At 40.3% G+C, this 13,446-nt stretch overlaps 1 protein-coding gene across 1 annotated transcript in view; it reads left to right on the top strand.

The window, feature by feature from the left end:
* Positions 1-13,446, top strand: part of adad1 (adenosine deaminase domain containing 1 (testis-specific)) — a 62,167-nt gene that overhangs the window by 20,566 nt on the left and 28,155 nt on the right. The window contains exons 3-4 of the mRNA XM_088386129.1: positions 6,882-6,947; positions 10,280-10,364. The gene's annotated coding sequence lies outside the window, so the exon portion shown is untranslated. The remainder of the gene's footprint in view (positions 1-6,881; positions 6,948-10,279; positions 10,365-13,446) is intronic.

The raw sequence follows: 13,446 nt of genomic DNA, 5'->3' as shown, positions 1-13,446 counted from the left end.
TTTTAGTATACTTAATATTGTTATTGGCAAACAGGTCGTTGATTTATATTGTTGGCAATCAAGTCATTTGTTGTTTTATCATTACAATCAAGAGCTGAAGACAGGATGCAAATTATATTAGTTAAATTTGGGGGTAAAGCTCAGGCCAAACTGGTTATTGCTATTTGGTAATGATTTACATTAGTTATAGCAAATATTACACTGACAAACAAGCATGGTAAGAAAAACATCATCATCATCATCATCATTTTAATGAGCAAATAAATTTCACAAAATTCAAAACACACAATTGAAAACTGATATACTAATAATAATGCTCAAAAAAGTTGGCTGAAATGTAATGCCTGTAAACACCCACCTCCTTTCCAATAGTATATTTACAAGAAAATGTTACTGATATTCCGATTTTACTTATACTTTTCTAAGTAGGTGATACAGTAATGTATCTTTTATTTGTTTTTAGACATGTTCAAAATAAACACACTTAAAATGTTTGTTAAAATGTATAGCATTATTACACTGGGCAAACGATAAATGTATTATTTTATTGTAATGTTATTATTTTACGAATTTATGAGCTCAAAGCGAGCAGCTGATTTATTACATTCATTTTTTTCAAGTGCTAATTTTACAGTAAGAAAGTGTACATCATTACACAATTGTCACAAAGATGTCACAAAGCAAGCGGAAGATTACTGTGATTTAATGTTTTTTTTTTTATCCCCATTTATTCCCAAAACGTCAAAATGAACCGACTCATTATTTTTTTTTCTCCCGCTCTCCTCAATTTTCTCTTCAGGTGTTGTTCGTCGTGGTCTCGGGCATTTCAGTTGAGTTGCACGGCGCGTTTATATCGATCTTGCACGGGCGAGCTTCTTTTTATTGAGTAAGTTGCTGCAGCTTCAAGTGAATTACAGCCGCCGCTGTGAGGCGTTTACGTGAATGTCATTTAGTAAGTGTTTCTCTTTCATTTACTCTCCTCGCTATTTTCATCTCGCATTTTTAACAGGCGCGCAGGGTGAAAATACAGATTACAAGTATCTTTACAACAAAATAAAAGGTCCTTAATCAGGACAGTGTTTAACTAGGGCGCGTTTAGAAAGACACACAAATACCTGCTGTGCTGTCTTTGGCAATGCTTTTGAATTGGCGGAGAGGGTGTACTGCGCATGTGCATGGCCCAGTGTAATTGGCCGTATCATTGGCTTTTGTCTTGTTTACAAAAGCGCTAATTGAATTTCCTCCGCCGGCATTGAAGGGGCCACCTTTAATACCACCGGCTTCGGGATGCCCAAGCCCGGCAGCGAGCAGCAGGCTGGCCCGGGGCAAGACTGGAGGAAGAAGGGGGAGGAAGGGGGACATCTGTCTGATGCAGTGGAAGTCTCGTGTTTTTTACGGCATACACAAGACTATAGCAGCGCTTTGGATATTCATTGGACCAATAAAAATAATCATAGAAGCGGTTATAATGAATATAAGTCAATTAAATACAAAAACATGCAAGATTGAATGACGTTTTCTGTAAGGCACTTTATTTTCTTGTATGTGTTTGCATTTATTTTAAACAACAACTACAGAAACATGTCTTGCTGTATGTACAAATACAGTATTACAATACCTGATCCCCAGGGAAATTTGAGACAATATACTATAATTGACTGTATTACAACAATAGTCTTATTGATTGGAATGTATTATAGAAAATGAAAGACCTATAAGAATGAGACGTGCTCAACATTAAAATTAATTTACAACTCTTACTATACTAAAATCGTCCACACCCATAAAATAAATAAAGTAATGATGTAATGAATCAAATGAATTAATAAAACTCAAATTCTTATTTTTTAAAAGTGAAATAACAATGCACTAAAAACATAAATGAGAAGCAAGAAGAGACAATTTCAGGAGGGTAGAAAAGAAGCTGATTGGCTGACAGACAGAAAATGAATGGCAGTCACTAACAAAAAAAAAACAGGCGAGCTGAAAGTGAAGGGGTCAAATGGAAAAAAAGTCATAAAAACACACAACATGAGTCCAAAACATAACAAAATAACAATGAAGTGTAGAGCATGTGAAGTTAATCTGCAAAAATGAGACCACCCCCCACATGAACTCTTTATTATTGTCACCAGGAGGAGGAATAAAAAGCAGGAGGAGGAATAAAAAGCAGAACGAGAAAGAAAAGAAGAGAGCGAGCACATTAGGCCTGAGGGTGTATCATTATTAGAGAGACACTAAACCCCCTTACTCCCCCCCCCCCTTTTTTTTTCATCCAATCAGAGCGAGCGGTCGAAGGACAAACGGCGAAGCTTCCCCCTAATTACGCCATGATACAATGCAATATTCCTCGCCAGCTATTCCCACATAAATCCATTGGGCGGCCCATTAAAGCTGCAGCGGGTGGGATCATTTACATGGCGGCAGTCCCGCTACACAACACATGTTTTTTTTTTTTTTTTTTTAAACAACGCCGCCAAATGCGTCTCACTTTCTTCCAATACTCCCCCCCCCACCCCCCCCCCCCCCCTCCCCAGGTGGAGCGGCTACGTTCGGCTCTAACTCAACGTAATGCCTTGCAAATTAAAGTATCGCCGGCGTTTGCGTTGCTCCATCAGATGAATGCGCTCTATTAGGAGGCCCCAAGCCGGGCGCCCAACAATTGATTGCTTGTTTGTGTTCGCCATCCGCCGACGCGCATCGAGAGGGATGTGCACCGTCTTTGGTTGCGCTACCCTGGCACAGGCAACCAAAACACCCAAAAAAGTGGCGCAAATTAGCCATTAACATTGTGAAGTGCAATGGAACCTGCTAATATTGCTAATATGAATTAATTGCTGCACAACAGTCAATATAAAGGAAGAAAATCACAATGTATAAGTAAATGATGAAGGAAAAAGTTTTATTCAATACTTGGTTTAATAAAAGTAAGTAACAAGGAGACAAAATAAGCAAAGCCGAGTCGAACGTTCAAAACATAAAATGTAAATATTTGGTTACTTATACAAGCACATTCCACAGCTGATTTATGAAAAGAAAGCAACTGCCGTAAAATGAACCGAGCTGGTGGTATTCGGGCAGTTGAATGTTAAAAAGGGGATTTATATAAATAAAGTAACTGGTCTAAAAATGAATGAAACAGTGACATGCAGAGCACGAAGAATTGGTCATTTTTGTGCTCCTTGTTGACAGTAACTGGACAAGAATATATGACACATTTGAGGTGTAGTTACGATAAAATAAAACGGACACAGAAGTGAGAAGTGGTACAGCAGAAAAAGTTTAATTAAAAAAAAGTAATGATGAACAACTAAATGAACAGACCAACAAGTAGCAGAGTAGTCAAAGGTTGAAACACGAGTTTAGGAAACAATTTTTCCCTGTGTCATGTTGACAATGCGGCAAAGTACATTTAACACAGTCTTGAACAATTAGGAAGAATGCCACCCATGTTTTCATCACTGATCATCCATTGTAACAGAACACAGTTTAACCGTTGGAAAAAAAAAATCTGATGACGACTGCATAAATTGCTTCGCGTTCCATCAGCGCGTCTCAGTCGTAATTTAATAATTTAATAATCATAAGGCAGCTGTAGTGAGTCCGCCAGGAGCCCGCTAGGATATTTGTGCATTAATTGATGTTTAGCGCAAGAGCGGTCTCACAGGTGCTGATTGCAGGTGCAATCATGAGAACGCCCTGCCGTTGACCCCGACAGCGCTGCCCCCTCCTCACCCCATTGTTAGCCCCGGCTTGCTTACTTTCACCCTGTAGTGGGCGTCACCCATTCAGGAAAATGAAATAGAAGGAAATAAACCTTCTTTATTGTACAGCGCTGGGGAGATCTCTGGATCTACAGGACAGTTGTCCCTCAAAAAGTATGTAGCCCATGCGACCGAGAAAAAAAACATGTAATCAATGCCCAACTAATAAATAAATAAATAATTACATAAATAAATAAACAAATGAATGAATAAATATCCATCCATCCATTTTCTGAACCGCTTAATAAATAAAAATTAAATAAACAAATAACATATATGTGTGTGTGTGTGTATGTGTGTATATATATATATATATATATATATATATATATATATATATATACACATATAAGTGTGTGTGTGTGTGTGTGTGTGTGTGTGTGTATATGTAAAAATGAGGTCATCAGCACAAACAGAGGAACAGGAAGTTGCAACTAGAATGGCGTTAGATCCGAATTGTGTGTGTTTTTGTTTCAGGGCCGAGAGGAGGCCTGGCTGCAGCGCCGGCCAAGGCGGCTAATTACATTTTCCACCCTGACAAGAATGGAGCATCCCTTCCTATGTTATTAATCATAATGAGAGGGAATATAATAAGCTGCCATTCATCATGCCGTTGACAGTCATCGTTTGCCATTTGCGAGGCCAAGCATTCTTCTTTTAATGGCCCCAAACTGAATTAATGTACACAGAGTCAGATGCCCGTAATCAATTGCGGATGAGATTTAGGGCCTTTTAGCTGCACAATGCATGATTTTCCACGGACGACCATCGATAACATTAGTTGTCAGAGAGAGCGCCGGAGGTGTTTATGTGCTCTGCGTGCATTACTCAATCAAACAGTCGGAACTGGAAGATAAATCTTGTTACTCGGCGCTTATTCTACAGCCAGCTCTATTACAATTGTCTAGTTGTACTTTATGGGGGATGGCCACACGAGTAATTGACGTGTCCGCTTGAATACGTTTATAATTGCCAAAATCAATCGTTTTGGAAACAAAATCATACTCTTGTTATAATCTCTATGAAATTAATTTTAAGACACTGTCACATTTTGGGCTAAGAAGTAGCAGGGGAAAATTTGTTCTCCCTGAAACTTTTGACAAATGAACTCCAGTAGAGAAACATAAGTTGTGAATGAGAAGACAATGTGAGAGACCAAAGCTACGCAAAGACGAGTTTACTGTTTTGTATGAAACTTGAAATTTACTGCAAATCTGAAGATAATACAAATTAAATTACATGTGTATTGAGCCAAACCACTCATGAATGATTGCTAGCTTAGTGCTAACACCCAATGAAAAATCCCATAGATGGGCTCACCAAACTAACATCGATTTTACGGTGTTAAAGGCCTTTAAGCCAGGGGTTCACTGCCACCAGTTTGTGGGCCATTTGGTACCGGGCCGCACAAAAAATATCTTGCAGCATATGTCAATGTATAGACCTACTTTTATGATTAATATTTTAGATTGTCAGCGTGACCTGACACTATTATCCAGACAAATCTACTCCTAACAGACCTCAGAGGATCATCTTTACAGGACCGTCTTTTATAAGACATGAGATAGTCTGATGTTTGACGTCTGTGGTCGGGAATGGGCAGAATCGTGACAATCGTGTGTAACCCGGCCGTAGTGGGCCACGGTTTGAGGAAATACAGCATTTTACTCGGTGGGGTTTGTTAGCGTTGCTTCGGAGCACCTTCTTTCCTCTTTTACTCTTTGTCGATGAGAGCAATCATTTCTTCATTAGGCTTTTATTTGTTTCCAGACGTTCCACTCCCGGGCTAACGTTGGTTGGGGTTCTCTTAATTACAAAAGGGAGGCACTCCTCGCCAAAATGAACGTTTCTCTGCGCCCGCGCTGCCTCCCAGAGGGCAACGTCTGATTGCGTCGGCCGCGACTGATGAAGTTATCCAAAGAGTGACCATGCCGTCCGACTTGGACTTTCCAGTTCTTTCCGCCTCAAGCTGCCAACGATTAAGAGGAGAAATTCCTTTATTTCCTACTTGTTAGCTTCAGAGAGCTTCTCTTTCCCCGCGAGCCTGCGGGCCCGCTATAAATGACATTGCAATCTTGTTTCTTCCTCCAGATAGCCATTGAGGAGGCGAAGGTACCTTCAGGATCTTTTCATTTCTGCTGCCGTTATTAAACACGTTGATAGAATCCACTTCCACTCTCGTCTGCTCACAAATGTCACGCTTATCAACAGCAGATGAAATGTGCTTCTGCTGCATCCAACTCTTCATGTCAATGTGGTCAAAAAGCTCTGGCAAAGAAAACAGCAAGATATCACATACGGCACACTGGTTAGCACGTCAGAGGCTGAGATCAACCGGAGTCAAATTCCTTGTTTGGCATGCACAAACTTGGCCAATAAAGCTGATTCTGATCATACATATATATAAAATAATGTGCCACCGTCTAGTGTTCGACAGTGGAATTGCAGCCAAATAAACAAAAGGCAGAACGAAAAAGTACGCAAAAAGTACATTTAAACAATAATGTTTAATGCCCTTGAAATGTAAAAAGTTCACTTTTTTCCTTCCTTTTTTTCCTCTTCACAAGAATCAATGACAATTAGTTTAAAGTGAATAAAGTAGATAATGCAAGTATCCTTCAGTCCCATTCATGAGATACTCCCCCATAATTGTCTGGACTGCACTTGAGCGTGATGGACGTCCACGCTCGTCTTATAATTAAGTCGCCCCGGCTTCCTTTATTTTCTTTTCCCCCTCCGTGTTTACGTTTCTGGGCCGTGAAGTGCGACGTGACAAAGACGTGGAGCCGTTTGAAAGGTTTTGACTGGCGAGATGAAAGTTTTTCCAAATTCCAATGGAGCGCTCGCTCACTCTTTTGCTGTCTGGCTCTCGGGTTACAAAGCGAGGTCAATCCGTTTGCCGGTGACGAGATGTGAGTGGCGCGGGCGACGGGCGGCTAACACAAAACACGACAAACGGACCTGCCAGGCCTCTCCACTCTGTCAGCTGCCCCGTCACGCAACCTTCCATTTACAAAAAAAGCCAAGTAGATAAAGTTGCCAGTCAGGGCTTGTTGTTGTTGGTGTGAAATGAGATCTGCCGCAGGCTGAGCTACTGTAACCTTTGTTTTCTTATAGGTTGGATGGTCCCTCCGTAAAAGTGCCAGGATCGGGATTAGGATGTTCGATGGCTACCGACAGGAGGTAAAGGCATCAAAGTCCCCACCGCTGATGGGCCAGAAACAGGATAGGGCACTTAAAAAAAAAAGTACATTTATGTGGCAGATTAAAAGTAGTCTCTCGGTGCTTAGATTGTTTAGAGCAAAACAGGTGTCACACAAGTGCATGCGTATTTCCAAATATGAATCACTGCCACAAAGTAAAAGAACAAAATGTAAAATACCTATATCTGGATTGGATTATATTGGATGAAAGAGTGGATGAAATCATTATAGCAGCGGCTCAATTTTTTTCCCCCAATAGCCTTCAAACTTGATTTAGTACAATTTGAGTGTATTTTTAGCTGAGTCAAAACAGCAACACAAAATCAAAACATGGAGGTCAAGTTTTTTTTTCCAACTTTATCAATTTTATCACTAAAAGCTGAGAGGTCTTTAAAACACTACCAGAAACACAATATAATTAATCCAATAAATCTAAGTAATTTTATTTACATTCAATAAATATAATAAATAAATAAATACATAAATAAATAATATCATGAACACAATGCACGTATCTCCTTTTTTGTCCACAAAACAATATAAAATTATTCACGCCCAAATTTTGTGATTTGTTTTAGTTAAAACAATTACAGAAGCATAAAACCTCCAAAATGCAAAATAATAATAATAAAAAAACATATCTCTTAACATTTTCAAAACTTTTCTCTTCTCGTAAAACAACAAAAACATATTTCATTGTTATACGTCAGCAGCAATAAAATAACTAAACCAAAACCAGGTACATCATCCATTTTTTTGTGTTTAGCTGGTATTTCATTTGGACGTACTGCCGTCATGGTAGAATGGCCGACTGGTGAAAACCATTGGCGAGATTGTGAGTTTGTGGTGAACGTGTCTGAGCACGCCGAGCGCCTCTTGCTTATATTGACGCATTCCCATCCGCCATTGTCTGAAGCCTGAGGATCACATCTTGAGAACTTGGCATACACACCCACCACTTTTTTCTCGCTCGGGAGCGCTGATCGACGCACTGACTCATGGAATGAACTTTGAAGGGCGTCTGGATAGCGTCTCCCACCTCCCCTGAAAGCGTTTTGTCGCCACACTGTCCGGGCACGCCCACTTTGAGCCTTCGCGGGGGCTAATGCGCTGTTGCCTAATCTTTCGTGAGCCAAAGTACATATTTGACTTCAGAATAATCTCAAAACACACTATCAAAGTAAAATGTCACAAAAAGTATACATAGTGGAAATAATAATCTCGCAAATGCACTCAATCTGGAGTTGATGACATATTAAAATGCAAGTTATTGAAAAAAATGGTTTTACGAAAAAACACAATTTACAGTTGGTTTTTTTTTTGTATATATGGACGAAAAACAATAATAATAATACTCCCCCCATCTCAGAATGCTTTTTCAAACTGCCACATATTGCCACTTTTACCGGATTGTTATGACATGTTTACGACACGTACAGACATCCGTTTAGTCTGCCGCGACACCTTGGCGATCCGCTGCAGATTGGCTTTTGTGAACAATCCCGATAAGACGACGAAAACAAAAGCGTCGGGAGGAAGCGCCCTCATGGGGGACGGCGGAGGCCCCGGTCGGTCCGGCCGCCGGCAGAATCTCCTGCAGCCGGGGAGCAGATAGGGGCCGCAGGGAGGACGGCGCGTTTGACTTTATGACATGCGCTAATCTGGGCGATCTGGAGCGTGACGGACGGCGCGTAATGGTCTGTGGACGCTCGTTTCTCACTAAGTGCCATCATTCATATTCTTCAAGCCTCGCTGGCGAGCCTTTCAACCGCCTCCAATCCAAAAGATTCATGCAACACCAACACCCGTGGGCCACTTGGTATGTTTTCATACCTCGCTGGAAGTTAGACGCCTTGGGCCAGGCCACTTACTGGTTCGTGGAAGAAGAATGATTTGCGCGATTTGTACATCGATCCACATTCTGATCGAAGTTTAACAGCTTTTGACTTGCATTAGTTTGTGTAACGCGTACCGTTTCCTGTCAAAAGTGTAACGTGTGTGTTGGCAGATCACAGGAAATGACTGAAAAGTATTAAGAAATAAAAATGTCTCATTGAGATTAAATCTCACAAATATACAAATAATAAACATGAAATGATGATTTAAATTAAAAAATATAAGCAGAAACTAAGAAATCATTAACTCCGTTTCACCAGGGAGGTCATTATAACAAGAACTTGAGTTTATTAAAATGTAAAAAATGCTCTTTATATTAAAACAGTCATTAAAAAAACTGAAGCCAAGTTTTTAATCATCAGGGGGGGAAAAAAACCAAAGTGAAATTTCAATTTGACGTGGTTTTAACCGCTACAAAATTCTGTGATTTTTTAAAAAAAAAATAAGAAAAACAATGAAAAAAAATCATAAAATTTGGAAGAAATTGAAAATGTGCTTTTTGTTGTACAATGATGAAATTACTGTTGGACATCAGTCAAAACCTTAACCACAGACCATTATAATCAATTAAATTATAAATTAAATTATAATGTTGTCCTCCATTTGAAGGTGTCAGATTGTAATCTATGAGAAAAGGCTCAGTCATAGCAGTTATTGTGCGGACACATAAAAGACACTGTTCATGCTGTGCTGAGTGGAGATGAAAGAGGCTCTGGCCGGCTGGCCATGCTGGTCGCTTTTGCCTTCCACCATTAAGCCCCAGTTACACACAATGGCGCGCCCACCTGGCCGTATCCCTGTCGATATCTGCCGATGTTCACACCGAGCTTCGGAGATTGGTATCTGACCCCCGCAGTCTTCCGTCGGCTAATGTTGTCGTAATTGTTGCCGGCCAAGACAATTTCGTGTCACCTGCAGAGAGAGACGCCGCGCATAATGAGTCCTGCATGGATCGTTGTGCAATAAGAGCGCCATGTAATGCACTTTCCCCCCGCTTCATTACGGAGGTAAATTCCGCTGCTTCAAGACCGTAACTGGGCCATATTTTTCAATAAGATTACACCCAGCTGGGTGTCCTGCTTGCATCACAAATGCACACATCTCACATTGTTTGGATCCTTTTAATATTATTAGCTTGATTATCACAGGCATCCTTTACCTTGGAAAAAATATGTTCAGATATGCTCTTTTTGTTCTTTTTCCCCCCGATATGAATATAAAACTATACGATAGCTGTCTAGATGTCAAATCAAATTGTGACTTTCCATACATTTGCAGATGTTTTATGTTTTTACTCCAGTTGTGATGGAAATTCAAATGGTGCATTCTTGTTGAACTTTAGCATCACCTCTGTATTATTTAAACAATGGCGCAGACGCTCTGCACTTGGTACTGATGCCTCGTGTCCCCCTCAAGGGCAACGAGATGCGGTTCGCTGGTGGAGGTCCGTGGGGGACGTGCGGCCAAGTATCCGTATGGAGTACGGTAACCCGAATCTAAGGTGAGTTCCAGCCAATATGTTTTTCAAGGCAGAAAAAATACTCACATTCTGCACTTGATCATTACATTCTCTTCAAGTCAGGTTTGACTCATTCACTGACAAAAAAAAAAATTCAATGAAAATGTATATTGTGTCAGGATAATCACGTCTCGGTGAATCAGTCCACGAGATATGGAATGATTTCCCGATCTGTTGTCACTTGTCTAAAATGACTGTGAGGGGCCATCCGTCCTGACAGGAAGTTGTTTTATTTCTCCACCCTTCCCTTCCTGTCATAAACAGCCATGCCTTGGATAATTAATCCAAGCATTTTCACCAACATGACAATAATCATGTCTTTAGATGAGAAGAAGAAAATGACATGCGCCTTTTTTTTACTTTGATGAACCGTGGAAATGCAAATTGGGCTGTCACTCCACAGCAGAGCTGTCTATCTGTCTGTCTTTCCATTCGCCCGTCCATCCCTGTCATCCATCCAGCCAAAGTCAATTTTTTTTAAACCCAGTAGCTCTTTAAAAAAATGAAAAAACTGAGTCACCTTCATCTCAATAAAAAAAAAAAGAAATCACTGATTTGAGCTCATGTTCATCAATATTAAACTATCGAAGTCACCTTAATCTCAGTTTTAAAAAAATCAATGATTTGAGTTTATGTTCATCAATATTAAAGTGAGCGGTGAATAAGTGCTATTTAAGGAGTCTTTTGCTGACCTTAAGTGTCTGCTTTTGGAGGAGGTTGTGGGAATGATTTGGGGGCTAAGTCAGGTCAATATTGAGACGCACACAGGTCAATAAAAGGCGTAAAGTGTCTTTCTCCTCTTCGTTGTCTGTTCTTCCCGAGTGACAGACTGAACTCTTAACACCATCTGCCCCAAAAGTAGCTAAACTTGACCCCCACTGCCTCCAGGCATCTCCCCTGACTCGCCCTCCCCCCTTAAGTCAACACACCCAACATGACATGAGAATTCCTCAATTCATCGCCGAGATTGCCAACTTGCGTTGAGTCCGATGGAGGGAGACATCAACATGCATTCCACATGCCTCCCGCTCTTCGTTTAAAAGCGTGGAAAGCTGTTTCCCCACAATGCATTATTCCACTCAGGTGCTTGGCTTTCTCCGTCTGGCTTCTGGCTGCTGATGAGGCAGGATCTGTTTTTCATCTTTGCCGAGCAGAAGCACGGCCGCGGGGCTGCGGGCCGGCGGGCCGGCTTTTAATTACAGCGGGACAGAAAAAAAAAAGTTTTATTTTGATTTATTTAAAAACCAGCCAACAAAATGACTAATTGTGTTACTCGCTTATTGTTTTATTAAAACAAGGCAGACAGGACGCTTATTAAATTATTTGCATTTTTCTCATCTGGGAGGCGTTAATATAGAATTCATTTTATTAGGGACTGTGAGTATTAAGCAAGGGCAAGTAACAAACCTCATAATTTATACACACAGCGGTACCTTGATTTGCTGGTGTTTCATCGTAAAAGTTTTTATTTACAAGTTATCCGCTACTACCTGGTTGTTGTTTTTTTATTTCCTTATGAACAAACTTGAGATATGTTGCTGCTCAAGTGAAAAAAAAAGAAAACCTAAAAAAGAAACACAGAGGAATTAAGATACTATACTGCCCCGGCATTTGGGCAAGGAGAGACTTTTAGCCATTATGCTAGGCCACACCCCTAAAAGCAGACGTCCAACATCATACCCTGCAAAAAAAAAAAGGCTCTCATGCTTGCTCTGCTTTGCTTGCTCTATATACACCACATTTAGTTGAATTTAATAATTTTAGGTAAAAACAAATTTTGAAAAATAATTAAAATTTCAGTACAGAAATCATCCAAATTAAAAGAATATATTAATAATTATTCATTTCAATAAGATTTTAAAAAATCATCTAATTTAGATTAAATCAAAGCATAAACACTTTTATATAGGTATTTTCAAAAAATTCAGGACTAGATTTTCTAAAACAAATTGATGCCGATTCATGCGTAGTGATAATATTTGTCGCTGCAATGATGGCATTGATGTGTGCGGCTGGCTGCCCGGGAACATTGTACGTTCTCCTCCCATGGAACATCAAACAACATGCTGCACTTATTGATCTGTGCTGGTATTTTAAGTTTAGGGTGAGGGGTGCTTGATCGGGTTACCGCGCTCCCATCTTGCTATGCAGGGGTCTTTGGAGACACCCCCACCCACATATGTCGCACGCTTGCGCTGGGTGAAGGGCGTGTGGACCGGGTCATTCACAAGCTTCATTCTAAAGACAGAGCCAGCACGTCAATGAGGAAATAGTTGGCCATTAACGCTCCCCCCTAATCTATTCACGTCTAATGATTTTGTTGAATGTGTCCTTTAACTGACCTGGCTCGACTAACTCAATAACAATTCGACATGTATTAGATAAAATTACACTTAAGGCAAATAAACGCCTCCCTCCAGCACACGCCTCATTTTTTTTCCATCAGAAAGACAAACAGTTAAATTATCTCAAAGAGTTCATTGCTGAGCCCATTTCAACTCTTTTGCTAACCAAAACAGCAGCCTGCTGAACCACAGAGACCAAACACATGCTGTGAGTAGAGTTCACTTTAAAAAAGATATAAGATTAGAACTCATTCAATTAATGCATAATTAAATGATTAGGATCACCTTTTGTTTAGTATGAGTGACGTTGGGTTCCACATTCGGTGTTTGCTTGATGCAATCACTTCTCTTCCTGAGTTTATTAACGTAATATAAAAAAAATATTGCCACCACACAATCAAATTAATTGGATTGGTAGGTTATTAAACGCCTCGCTGTCCCTTCCTGGGGTCTCTAACATTTCAAAGCAGATGATTGGTCACTTTCACGCCTGGCTGCCCCCCAGCCTAACATAACTGTTCTTAGGGGACATTTGGCCTAACATCAATGCGGCCAATATGATGAGTGTATAACGTTACCACGGAGGGAGGCCCCTGCAACAGATAGGGAGGAAGGTTCCCTGGGGATGAGGCTGATTTTTTTTTTTGCTGTGGCGAATCATTCACACGATGGCCTCTTTGCATATGGATATGATAACTGCCACAAAACTACAGAGAGAT

The sequence above is a fragment of the Syngnathus floridae genome, chromosome 1 (assembly GCF_059516105.1).
Source record: "Syngnathus floridae isolate MCC-2025c chromosome 1, RoL_Sflo_1.0, whole genome shotgun sequence".
NCBI classification, from domain to species: domain Eukaryota; kingdom Metazoa; phylum Chordata; class Actinopteri; order Syngnathiformes; family Syngnathidae; genus Syngnathus; species Syngnathus floridae.
The sequence above is the reverse complement of the archived record's forward strand: the minus strand, read 5'-3'. Positions and strand labels throughout refer to the sequence as shown.